General features: G+C 45.2%; 1 long non-coding RNA gene across 1 annotated transcript; it reads left to right on the top strand.

Annotated features, from left to right (window-relative positions):
• Positions 1-4,208: 4,208 nt before the first annotated feature.
• LOC132539415 (uncharacterized) lies at positions 4,209-13,346 on the top strand. The gene is made up of 3 exons (XR_009550699.1): positions 4,209-4,433; positions 7,238-7,691; positions 10,466-13,346. It is a non-coding gene; the product is annotated as an uncharacterized LOC132539415 (long non-coding RNA).
• The last annotated feature ends 594 nt before the right edge of the window (positions 13,347-13,940 follow it).

Genomic DNA, 13,940 nt, shown 5'->3' on the forward strand with positions numbered 1-13,940 from the left:
GTCACTTCACAAGAGGTGAAGCAGGTCTGCAGGTATTTATCTTCCTCTCCCCCTCTCTTTCTTCCCCTCCTTAGTTTCTCTCTGTCCTATCCAACAGCACAATGGCAAAACGACAACAATGGGAAAAAGGTGACCTCCAGGAGCAGTGGATTCCAGAGTGATAATCTTGAAGGCAGACTTTTTTTTTTTTTTTGCCTCCAGGGTTATTGCTGGGGCTCAGTTCTTGCACCACGAATCCACTGCTTCTGGAGGCCATTTTTCCCCCTTTTGTTGCCCTTGTTGTTGTAGCCTTGTAGTGGTCATTATTGTTGTTGTTGATGTTGTTCATTGTTGAATAGGACAGAGAGAAATCGAGAGAGGAGGGGAAGACAGAGAGGGACAAGAAAGATAGACACCTGCAGACCTGCTTCATTGCTTGTGAAGTGACTCCCCTGCAGGTAGGGAGCCGGGGGCTCGAACCAGGATCTTTATGCCAGTCCTTGTGCTTTGCGCCACATGTGCTTAACCTGTTGCGCTACCACCTGACCCCCCCAAAAAAAAGACTTCTAAGGCCCCAGCCTCAATCCCAGAGCTGAGAGTGCTTTGGTCTCTTTCTTTCTCTCTCTGTATCTCTCATTAAAAAATAATAATAAAATTACATTCTCTTAAAAAATGAGCTAGGCAGTGGTGCACCTCGTAGAGCACACACATCATAGTGCACAAGGACCTAGGTTTAAATCCCCAGGTCCCCACCTGGAGGAGGGAAGTTTCCATGAGCAGTAAAAAAGTGCTGCTGGGTGGGAGAGATAGTATAATAATTATGCAAAGAGATGCTCATGCCTGAGGCTCTGAAGTCCCAGGTTCAATACAAGATTTGAGTAGTGCTCTGGAAAAAGCAAACACAGTGCTGTAGGTCTCTCCCTTCCTATTCCATCTCAATCTCTCTCTCTCTCTCTCTTGCCTCCAGGGTTATCACTGGGGCTTGGTGCCACCACTATGAATCCACTATTCCTGGTGGTCATTTTTTCCATTTTTTTAAAATTTTTTATTTATAAAAAGGAAATATTGACTAAACCATAGGATAAGAGGTGTACAGCTTTGTACAGTTTCCACCACCAGAACTCTGTATCCCACCCCCTTCCCTGATAGCTTTCCTATTCTTTAACCCTCTGGGAGTATGGACCCAAGGTCATTGTGTGATGCAGAACGTGGAAGGTCTGGCTTCTGTAATTGCTTCCCCACTGAACATGGGTGTTGACAGGTCGATCCATACTCCCAGCCTGTCTCTCTTTCCCTAGTAGGGAAGGACTCTGGGGAAGCGGAGCTCCAGGACACATTGGTGGGGTTGTCTGTCCAGGGTAGTCTGGTCGGCATCATGCTAGCATCTGTAACCTGGTGGTTGAAAAGAGAGTTAACATACAAGGCCAAACAAATTGTTAATCAATCATGGACCTAAAGGCTGGAATAGTGCAGATGAAGAGTTGGGGGGGGGGGGTCTTTGTTTTGTAGATAGCTAGTAGGCATATTTTAGTTATATTCCAAAGGGCCTGTGACTATACTAGGTTTTTTTTGTTGTTTGTTTGTTTGTTTTTGTTTTTTTCTTTTTGCCTGAGCCTGAAATCTGATATGCAGGTAGATCCTAATTATTGTCTGGGGAGATGATGTCATGGCTGGCAGAAGGACCGGAAAGCTGGATCAAGGAAGAGAGTAGCTCCCAAATATGGGAAAGATGTAGAAATATTGTTGATTGTAAACCCCATCGATTTGATCTGATCTGGGGCCCATATTCCGGTTAGGAGCCTATGTGACCTCTGTATCCCTGTAGATCTGAATTCACATTCTGTGGCCATAAGTAGGAACATTCCAAGCTGCCCCAATATCAGAACCCATCTTCCTCAGGTGTAGCATAGAGTATATTGTCCAGACTCCCTTCAGAGATCGGAACATTCTCTACCATTGTTGATCTAAGTTGAGGGCAAGGTCCTATGGGGGCCCCAAAGGGGTCTATTGTATTGTTCCTGATAAAGATGACCGGTAACAATGGAGAGAGGGATTTATTCGAGGTCTAGGCCCATCATGTCTGCTTGGGAATCTCAGGAATCCCGGATTAGGGCCCCAGCTGATGGGGTAGCCTGATAGTGACTAAAGAGTCATCATTAAAGTATGCCAGTCTCTTGCCCTTATTCAGCTTTTGCAGTCCTTGCTTTGATGAGGTTAGCTTTGGAGTGAGTGAGAGAACTGTAAGAGGAAGTAGGTGAGGAGGGTATCTAAGTCTAAGTAAACACTATTTCATTATGAACTTTATACTGACTAACTACAGACTATTGTGTATTTTTGCTTTCAGGTATATATTTTGCCTTAATTTATGGATACATGTGAACATATGCTCTATCTTATGGGGTCTAGTCTATATCTAGGTTTTGGGACTTTGTTAGAAAATGAACCTCCTGGAATGGAATTAGAGAATACTATGAAAGGAAAGTTCTTACCCGAGTAATGAGGGTGAAGGGTTGACATTCTATACCTGACGTCTCTGGACACAGTCTGAAGTGAAGCGTGCTGAGGTGGTACTCTTTGTGTTGATTAGGTTGGGATCGGCGAATACCATATCATTTGGTATGAATTGAGAGAAGCACACAGGAAAGTGAGCCCCACCCTAGTGGTTCCAGGACTGGGGAAAATATAGGCTTTATAGAGGAAGTGGGAGGTTTCTGCTATCTTAGGGTTTAAGAAGACAATAGATAGTTATTGCTATGACCACATTATTTGGCAATTGGGTTAACTTTGAAAAATCCCTTTGTTAGGATGTGCTGTATCATACACAACATCACCATAATTTATGTCCTTTGGCATTATTTGTATATAGCTGTGCCACCGGTTGCTTCTGTTCTTCCTGGTCTAAGTTTCTAAGAGAGTCAACATATCAAAGACTCAACCTATGTATTAAAAACACTTTGTGATTTTAAAAGTTTGAGACATTCAATCAATTTTCCCCCTCTCATATTAATTAAATAGTGATTTATATGACTACAAAGTGATAGGAGTGTACATAAACACTACCAAAAGACTGTGCCCCAACCCATCCCCCCCACCCCCTGATGAAACTGAACATCCATCCTCACCCTTCATCCAGGGTTTTTACTTTGGTGCCCTACTCCCAATTCAGTCAAATCCTGCTTTGAGTTCCCCTTTCTATTATTCTTTCTCAACTTCTGTTTATGAATGGGATCATCCCATACTTATCTTTGTCTTTCTGACTTAGATCACTTAACATAATTCCTTCCAGCTCCATCCAAGATGGGTCAGAGAAGGTGGGTTCATTGTTCTTAATAGCTGCGTAGTATTACATTGTATATATATATACCACAACTTTCTCAGCCTCTCATCTGTTGTTGGGCACCTGGGTTGCTTCCAGGTTTTAGCTATTACAAATTGTGCTGCTCTGAACATAGGTGTACATATTTCTTTTTGGTTGGGTGTTATGGAGTCCTTGGGGTATATCCCTAGGAGAGGGATTAGAGTCATATGGAAGGTCCATGTCTAGCCCTGGACCAGTTTCCATTTTGTTGGATAGGACAGAGAGAAATTGAGAGAAGAGAGGGAGATAGAGAAGGAGAAAGACAGACACCTGCAGACCTGCTTCACTGCTTGTGAAGCTTCCCCCCTGCAGGTGGGGTGCTGGGGACTTGAATCAGAATCCTTGTACTATGTGCACTTACCAGGATATTCTACCACCCAGCCCTCTCCATTTCTCTGTCTCTATCCAAAATAGATTATATATATATATATATATATATATATATATATATATATATATATATATATATAGGGGGTAGGGAGGAGAGATAAAATGAGCCAGAGCATCACTCTGGTACCTGAGATGTTGAGGATTGAACACAGGATCTCATGCTTGAGATTACTGTACCACCTCCCTGGCTGCCCTCTTTGCTTTTCTGACTCTCCTGAGATCCAGTTTGAATGTTCATGGGACAGGGTGGGGGATGAGAAGGAGCAGACAAAAGATGAATTGCCTTTCCCAGCATCTGCACCCCGCCCTGCTGACAGACATCAGATGAAAAGCAGCAGGCAGGAGGAGGCCCTGCCAGCCAAGGCGACACTGGCTCTGAATGTGGCAGTGGGGACGCTCCAGCAGAGCTTTACAGCTCAGAGTGCTCTCTTTACACATGCCCTGGCGTTTGATCATCAAAACGGTCCCGGGAGGGGTGTCATCCCATTTTACAGACATGGAAACAGGAGCTTCCCAGGCATGTGTGAGTAATTGCCCACAAGGAGCACAGAACCCAGCGTCAGGCCCTGCTGCCGGCCCCCTGCCTCCCTGTCTGCATCCTCACTCCTGAGCAAGGCCCACTGGCAGGTGTTTCCTTTCTCCAAACAAGCAGAAGCCTGGAGGCATCCTGCTCTGGCGCCTTTGCTGACTCTTCTAATAAGGCTGTGTGAGTATGTGTGTGAGAGGGAGAGGGGGAGAGGAGGGGTGGGAGAGGGGGATATGGGAAAGGGACGGAGAGGGAGGGAGAGAGAGAAATCAGAGCATTACTCCATCTTGTATGATGTCCTATTTATATTCATTTTAATGAGCTTACTTATTTTTAGATAGAGATGGAGGCAGAGAGAGAATGAAAGAGACCACAGAATGAAGTCTCCTTCAGTGTAGTGAGGGTCAGGCTTGAACATGGGTCACACAAATGGCAAAGCAGCACACTATCCAAGGGAGCTATTTTGACAGCCTCTCTAATGCAAGGAATTCAGTCTGTGGTTGAGCCACCTCCCTGGCTCTAATTAATCAGTTTATTTTAGTTTCTTTTTTCTTTTTTGTTTTTTAATATTTTTTATATTTATTTATTTTCCCTTTTGTTGCCCTTGTTGTTTTTTATTGTTGTAGTTGTTGTTGTTATTGATGTCATCGTTGTTGGACAGGACAGAGAGAGATGGAGAGAGGAGGGGAAGACAGAGAGGAGGAGAGAAAGACAGACACCTGCAGACCTGCTTCACCGCCCGTGAAGCGACTCCCCTGCAGGTGGGGAGCTGGGGGCTCGAACCCGGATCCTTATGCCGGCCCTTGTGCTTGGCGCCACCTGTGCTTAACCGGGTGCGCTACCGCCCGGCTCCCTAGTTTCTTTTTTCTTTTCTTTTCTTTTCTTTTTTTTTTTTTTTCTCACCAGAGCATTGTTCAGCTCTGACTTATGAAGGTGCCAGTGGCTTGAACCTGGGACTTTGGAGCCTCAGGCATGAGAGTCTGTCTGCATAACCATTATGCTATCTACTCTCCTCTAATTAACTTAGTTAAAAAAGAGGCAGAGAGACAGAAACACACACACAGAGGGGGGAGAGATGAAGAGACCATCCACAGTGCAGAAGCTTTCTTCAGTGTGGTGGGGGCCAGGCTGGAACTTGGATCATGTGCACAGCAAAGCAGGGCACTATCCAATGGAGGTATTTTGTTTTCCCCTACCCCAGCCTTCCTAAGTGACTTTTTCACATTGATGAGTGAAGTGTGTCCTTTGAAAAACTCCTGTATTTAAAATTATTAATAATAATAATTATTTATTGCCACCAGGGGCTCGGCACCAGCACTATAAATCCACCACTCCCAGCGACCATTTTTTTCTTTCTCTTTTATTAAGTAGGGCAGATAGAAATTGAGGGAGGAGGGGGAAATAGAGAGGAAGAGAGACAGAGAGATACCTTTAGCACTGCTTCATCTCTTACGAAGCTTCCTTCCTGCAGATGGGGAGCAGGGGCTCTCACTCAGGTCCTTGTACATGGTAACATGTGTGCTTAACTGGGTGTACCCCTACCCAGCCCCTTAAAAAGTCTTTTTTTGGGAGTCGGGCGGTAGGGCAGCAGGTTAATCGCACATGGTGCAAAGCGCAAGGACCAGTGTAAAGATCCCGGTTCAAGCCCCAAGCTCCCCACCTGCAGGGGAGTCATTTCACAAGTGGTGAAGCAGGTCTGCAGGTGTCTATCTTTCTCTTCCCCTGTCTTCCCCTCCTCTCTCCATTTCTCTCTGTCCTAACAACAATGACATCAATAACAACAATAATAATTACAATAATAAAAAAACAAAGGCAACAAAAAGGGAAAATAAATAAATAGTTTTAAAAGTCTTTTTTCCTCCCTTCAATTTTATCTTTTTTTTTTCTTCCTGCCTCCAGGGTTATTGCTGGGGCTCAGTGCCTGCACCACAAATCCACTGTTCCTGGAGGCTACTTTTCCCCCTTTTGTTGCTCTTGTTGTTTTATCGTTGTGGTTATTACTATTGTTGTTATTGATGTCATTGTTGTTGCATAGGACAGAGAGAAATGGAGAGGGGAAGGGAAGACAGCAAGGGGGAGAGAAAGACAGACACCTGCAGACCTGCTTTATCGCCTATGAAGTGATGCCCCTGAAGGTGGAAAGCGAACCAGGATCCCTATACTGGTCTTCACACTTCACACCATGTGCACTTATCCCACTCGACCCCCAATTTTATCTATTTTATGAGTGCTACCACTGTGTGTCTACACACACAGATACAGAGACCAGAGCACAGCTCAGTGCTGGCAATGGAACACTGGGATTAAACCTGGGACCTCCGGGGCCTCAGGCTTGGTTGTTGACATACACACACACAGAGTGACCTGAGTGTCACTCAGTCATTCAGGAGGCTATATTTGGTTTTCTCTCTCCTGTTTTTACCTGGTTCCAGGGGTTGAACCCAGGGCCTCACATATGCAAGGCAGGTGTTCTACCCACTAAGCCACTCCCCCCCAAGAATATATCTTTAAAAAAATAAGTAGAGATAGAGAAAGATAGGTAGCACAGTACCACTCAACCACTTTCGAAATTTTTCCCATGCAGGTGCTCCAATGCAGTGCCAGAGGTTCAAATCCAGGTCAAGTGTGCAGTCTGCTGAATGAGCCCTCTCCCCACCCTTCTAATGTTTGTTTTTTCCCCTCCACCTGGGTTTTCACTGCTTGCATGATTCCACCATCCCTGGTGGACTCTTTCCCCCCACTTCTGTACATATATATATATATATATATATATATATATAGAGAGAGAGAGAGAGAGAGAGAGAGAGAGAGAGAAAGAGAGAAAGATACAGAGATAAGGAGTGAAAAAAGATCACAGCACCAAAAACTTCCCTCAATGTGGTGGGAGGTGGGTTCGAACCTGGGTCATACACTTGGGAAAGCAGCACACTATCCATGGGAGCTACTTCACCAGCCCTATTTGCTTTTCTTCTTTTTTTCTTTAGCTACAGGATGAGAGACAAGAGGAAGAGAGATGAAGAGAGGAAAAGAGACAGTGAGAGGAGAGACACCACAACCCTGCCCTTCTACCTGTGATGCTTCCCCCACTCCACCCCCACCCCACCCCCATGCAAGTGCTCCCAAGCAGTGCTACGGGCTCAAACCTGGCACCCTGCCCACGGTGAAGTGTGCACTCTAGCAGGCTAGCTTGCTCCCAGCCCCCTGTCGTTTGTAATAGAGGTGGTTTTCCTTGGTCACGGCATTTTAATTCCTGCTCCTGTCAAGCATGTCCTGCTAAAAACGGCCGGTGTGCCTGAAGTTCTGGGAAGAGTATTTTGGTGGTGACCGCCTCCGCACTCGGGAACTTGCCATGAGGGGGGAACAGCCAGGAGCATCTGGTGAAATGTTCGTGGTTTTATTAGGGAAACACTCAGCAGAGATGATGCCTCACACTAGCCGGTGAGTAGTGACGGGGGTGCTGGCTGGGGGGTGGTAGGGGTGGGCTCTCACTCCCCACCCACCACGGTGTGAAAAACTGAGGTCCCTCTTTCCACTTTGAAGTGTCAACATCTGTAGACATCCTCAGGGAAATTGGCACCAAATAAATAGATTTGTGCTATTTTAAGCACAATTTCAGGTTCTCCGCGTAAAAACAGGAAGAGAGGGCTTTTCCAGGAATCTACTTAAGAGAAAGAAAAAGGAAATAGAAGAGGAGAGAAGAGAAAAAGGAAAAAAAAGAGCCCCATCCCCACCCCAGCTCCCCTCACCAACTCCACAAATGCAACCCAACCCCTGTCCTGAGCTCCCCATTCTGGATACCATATACCCTGCCTTCAAAATAATCTTCTTGTTCAGGGATACAGAGATGTTCTGTTCTCTCTTTTTCTTATGTCTTTCTTTTAAAAACATATTTATTTATGGGCAAGATGCAGAGACAAAAATACACACATAGACCAGAGCACTGCTCAGCTCTGGCTTATGGGTAGTGCTGAGGATTGAACCTGGGACCTCAGAGCCTCAGGCATGAAAGTCTTTTTCTTTTTTTAAAAAATATTTATTTATTACCTTTTGTTGCCCTTGTTGTTTTATTATTGTAGTTATTATTGTTGTTATTGGATAGGACAGAGGGAAATGGAGAGAGGGACGTGAAGACAGAGAGGGGGAGAGAAAGATACCTGCAGACCTGCTTCACTGCTGTGAAGCGACTCTCCTGAAGGTGGGGAGCTGGGGGCTCGAACCAGGATCTTTAGGCCAATCCTTGCGCTTCACGCCACCTGTGCTTAACCCGCTGTACAACCACCTGATTCCCAGGCATGAAAGTCTTTAGCATTGCCATTGTGCTATCTACCCAGTTTCTGTCTTTTTATGGTAAATGGCAAAACAGCACACTGAGTGAGCTATTTCCTCAGCCCATAAATAAATCTTATGTTAAAATATATACATATTTAAATATATTACATATAACATTATATTAAATATAAGTATATAAAAATCATATGAAATATATATAGTATCAAAAGCACAGGAAAGTCAGGGTGATATACATACAGCTCAATGATTCAGACCAACTTTGTTTTTTTGGTGTTTTTTTTTTTAGATTTTATTTATTTATGAGAAAGGAGGAGAGAGAGAACCAGACATCACTCTGGCACGTGCTGCCAGGGATCGAACTGGGGACCTGATGCTTGAGAGTCCAAAGCCTTATCACTGCGCCGCCTCTCAGACCACAGAGACCAACTTTGTTTGGATGAGGCCCTGGATTTGATCCCGGCACCATAGAGAAGGATCTGGTTTTCCAGGCTATTGCCCCATTTTCTCCTGGGACAGTCAGACCCTCCCCTGCATGTTTCCAACTGAGAGACTAAACAGGTGAAAAGTCACACTGTTCATGGTGACTCTTCAGCCACGACCAGACTGTTAGGCTTCTAACTTACCTCCCACATACCCCACCCTTGTGCAAACAGCAGCAGCTCCAACAAACCTCAAAGGTTTTGGAGGGGGGCAAACCAGCTCCCTAAAGTCATTAACTAGGACTCCCTCCCCACTTCTGGGAAGCCCCCAGTTCACCATGGCTTTCAGCCCTCAATTCTCACTTTCTGTGCCCCATCCCCTCCACCCACCCCCACCCCCTGTGTACCCATACCATTGGGTGACAGACACAGGAGGTGATAAAGCCACACAGGACGAGGCCTCAGTTATTAAAACGTGGTCCATGTGTTCCTATCGCTTCTGCAAGCCTTGTAAACACACACGTGTACACACACACCTGCAAGATTCTCTGCCTACAATCTTATCGCACTGGAAACCAAATACCAAACCAGTTTCTGGAAACACACACACTGACAGACACACACATACTTGAACAAACACACCAGCACCCCGCCCTCCAATCTGCCCCATCTGAGGGCTGTTTTTCCCCCCAGCTCTCTCTAGTGGTTGCACTTTGGAATCATTACCAGTTTCGAGCCCTTAACTCCAGGGTTGAGCGAATATTAAGAAGTAGATCACATTTCAGCTTGGCAGGCACGAAAGTATTGTCTGGAGTTTTATTTTCCTTAGAAGGAAAGGAGGACATGTGGGCTGCATTAGGTGGGCTGTGTAGCACAATTTTCAAAATTGTTTTTTCTCCAAGAGATTCTTCACCTTGAGAGTTTGTCTTGGCTCTATCCCTGGTTGTTTGTCATAGTTTGGGGTCTTTAATTCAGTCAGGTGTTTTCTGTCACATGGCCCCGGGGGTGGTGGTGGTGATGGTGGTGGTGGTAGGGCTGAGGGTAACCTCAACTTGTAGACAAAGCCTCTCCCTCTCTATCACCCTGTCCTCTCTCAATTTCTCTGTCCTAAATGGAGGAAGAAGAAGAAAAAAAAAAGGTAAAAATGACTGCCAGGAGCAGTGGATTTGTAGTGCAGGCACCAACCCCAAGTGGTAACCCTGGATGCAAAAAAGAAAAGAAATACTGTCTTTTTAAAATTAAAAAATGTAATTTAAAAACATTTTATTTTATATTTGTATTATTTATTATTGGATAGAGACACAGAGAAATTGAGAGGGGAGATAGAGAAGCAGAGAGGAGAAATACCTGTAATATTGCTTTATACTCTTGAAACTGTCCCCCTTCAGGTGGGGACCAGGGGCTTGAGCCTGGGTCCTAGTGCACTGTAATGTGTGCACTTTTCCAGGTGCGTCACCACCTGGCCCCTTAAAAAACATTTTAAAGGTTTGTTTTATTTGACAGGACAGAGAAAACTTGAGAGATGAAGACAGAAATGGAGAAAAACCTCTAAAGCACCACTTCACCACTCATGAAGCTTCCCCCTACAGGTAGGAACTGGGGGCTTGAACCCAGGTCCATATGTATGATAACATGTGCCCTCAGCTAGATGAACCACCACCTGGCACCATGTCATCTGTAACTCTTGTCTGGCTGCATCTTGCATCTCAGCAAAGGCAGAGAAAAGCTTATTGTTGAGGAGTGGAGATATTATTTTATCTTAATGAAAGACCTGAGCACTGTTTAGCTTTGGCTTATAGTGGTTCTGGGGGTTGAACCTGGGACCTCCCAGCGTTGGACATGAGAGTTTTTAGCAGAACCATTATTCTGTCTCCCCAGCCCCGGAATGGAGTTTTTTTGTTTGTTTGTTTTTTTGCCTCCAGGGTTATTGCTGGGGCTTGGTGTCTGCACTACAAATCCACAGCTCCTGGAGGCCACCTCCCCCCACCCCACCCCCTTTTTTGTTGTTGCTCTAGTTGCTGTTGTTGTTGGATAGGACAAAGAGAAATCAAGAGAGATGGGGGAGACGGAGAGAGGGAGAGAAAGACAGACACCTGCAGACCTGCTTCACTGCCTGTGAAACGACTCCCCTACAGGTAGGGAGCTGGGGGCTTGAACCAGGATCCTTGCACCAGTCCTTGTGCTTTGCACCATGTGCGCTTAACCAGCTGTGCCACCATCCGGCACCCTTTGTTTTTACTTTTCCTTTCTTTTCTTTTTTTTTTTTTTTTTAGTTGGGGGAGAATAATGGTTTATAGTCAGCAGAAAATATAGAAATACAGTTGTTGCTACATGTGTAAAATTTCTGTTTTCTGCAGAACACTGTCACCCTCAGCCTAGGTTCTCCTCCACCATCATGCACCAGGTCCTGAAAGTCTCCCCCCTCCATCCCTACCCTAGTGCCCCTACCTAGTGCCCCTCTACCCTAGTGAAAGTTTTTTTTTTCCCCCCTTACAGGGTTATTGCTGGGGCTCAGTGCCTGCACTAGGAATCTACTACTCCTGGAGCCATTTTTTTTTTCCATTTTGTTGCCCTTGTTTATTGTTGTTATTGCTGTCATTATTGTTGGATAGGACAAAAAGAAATTGAGAGAGGAGGGGAAAACAGAGAGGGTGAGAGAAAGATAGACACCTGCAGATTTGCTTCACTGCTTGCCAAGCGACCTCCCTGCCGATGGGGGCCGGGGGCTTGAACCGGGATCCTCAAGCCAGTCCTTGCGCTTAGTGCCTTGTGTGCTTAACCTGCTGCTCTACTGCCCACTCCAGTGGAGATTTTAAGATGAACAGGCTTCCTGACCAACTTGTCAGTGCAAGAGTCATGGGTGCAGAGAAACCCGGGCTGGGGAGGAGAGGTTGGACTGGGCAGGTTCCCCAGTGCTCTAACCTCTGTGGGTCCTGCCCTGTGATGAGGACCAGGTGAGGAAATAGGCATTGGTTCTCACCCTGGGTGCCAAACAGTAAATGACTGACAGGGAGGAAAAATGTAATTGGGATATTTGAAGCCTTGGGCTCCATCCTGGAGAAGAGGAAGGAAGGAAGGGAGGGAGAGAAGAAGGGAGGGAGGGGTGTAATTACTCATCTTCCAGGTACCATCAACATTGCTGTGAAGACATTTTACTGGTTTAAAAATTAGAACATGTGGAGTGGTGCAGTGGGTGGAGGCCCAGAGTTCAATCGTTGGGACAACAAATACACCAGAGTAATGCTCTGACTCTCTCTCCTTTAGACACACATTGTGGCCAGTGAGGTGGTGCTGTAGGTAAAGCACTGGACTCTCAAGCATGAAATCACAAGTTCCATTCTCAGCATCACTGTCTCAGAGTGATGCTCTGGTTCTTTCTCTCCTCCCTCTTTCCTTCCCTCTCTTCTTTCCCTATCTTTCAAATAAAAACAAGCAAATAAATAAATAGGTGAACACAAGTGTCATAAGTTGCATAAGTCATTCTGCTGGCCCCTATACAAGGATTGTATTTGCATATCATCACTGGAACAGAATTTAGTCTTTAACAAGTCCAGTATGTCCTCGTGTCTATGATTTAAACATAGATGAATGTTTCTCATTGAAGAGAGATGAATACCAAATGTTTACTAAACACATTATAAATGACTTAGTATTTCAGGAGATTGAAAATTGGACACCCTTTCCCACCCCACCCTTGTCTCCAATGTCTGTGAGTGCCAGTTACTCATGGTGTTAATTCCACACGTACAGATCTGTCAGTTTATCAGGATACAGCACAGGGTGGGGCAGTGCTGGGGGTGGGTGGTTCTGTAAGGAATGGAATCAGGGGTGGAGGAAACAGCATAATGGTGATACAAAAGACTTTCAAGCCTTGGGCTCCAGGCTCCCAGGTTCAATCCCCAACACCACCATAAGCCAAGATTGAGTAGTGCTCTGGTAAAAATAAAAATGTAATAATAATAATAGGCTTTTGCCCACACATTATCATACATGCATATTTTCACTTTTCTTGAATAAAAGCTTAAAATTTTCTGAATAAATAAACAAGAAAAAAAGAAGTGGAATCAGAAGACTGGAGTTCTTGGGTTTCCTGAGCCACTTGTGACTACAAACATGTTTTAAACTTACCTTCCTTTCAAAATTAGCCCAGAGCAGAGGGAGAGCTCAGTGGTAGCACCAAGCTCTTATGCCAGCGGCTCCAGGCACTGTCTCAGAGCTGAGCAGTGCTCCAGCCTCTCCACAAAATCTTTAAATAACATGAAGATAAGTGGCCAAGGAGGTGACACAGTGGGCAAAACATTGTACTCTCATGCATGAGGTCCTGAGCTCAATCCCCTGGTGTCTCATGTGCTAGTATGATGCTCTGATTCCCCCTCCCTCTCAAATTTTTAAAAAAGATTTTATTTATTTATTTATTTATTTTCCCTCTCAATTTTTTAAAAAGACTTTATTTATTTATTTATTTATGAGAAAGATAGGAGGAGAAAGAACCAGACATCACATTCTGGCACATGTGCTGCCAGGGATCGAACTTGGGATCTCATGCTTGAGCATCTAAAGCTTTGTCACTGAGCCATCTCCCGGACCACCTCCCTCTCAAATCTTTACAACAATGAAAATAAATAAAAGCTAATTTAAAAAATAGAAGCAAAAACTGTATTGTGCTTGCTGCCCCATTATCTAAGAGGCTTAAAGAGTCTATGATCTAGGACTTCAGCTTGAAGGAAAGAAAATGAGCAGGTCTGTTTGCAGATTCCGGCACGTGGGCTTGTCACAGCAAGAGCAAAGGCTTCCTCCCAGTGCTATGGTCCATTCTCCTGGGAAATCCCGGTGCATAGCCTTCGGACAGGAGCCAGGGAAGCCCGCCCTCTGTTGGAGAGCCCCTGAAACTGCAGTGGAGGTGCCGCTGGTCTTTCTGGAAGGAGTTTTGGAGGGATAAATCCTTCCAGGTGGAGGGGAAGGAACTTTACATAGCTCA

Source organism: Erinaceus europaeus, chromosome 7, assembly GCF_950295315.1.
Source record: "Erinaceus europaeus chromosome 7, mEriEur2.1, whole genome shotgun sequence".
Taxonomy (NCBI): Eukaryota; Metazoa; Chordata; class Mammalia; order Eulipotyphla; family Erinaceidae; genus Erinaceus; species Erinaceus europaeus.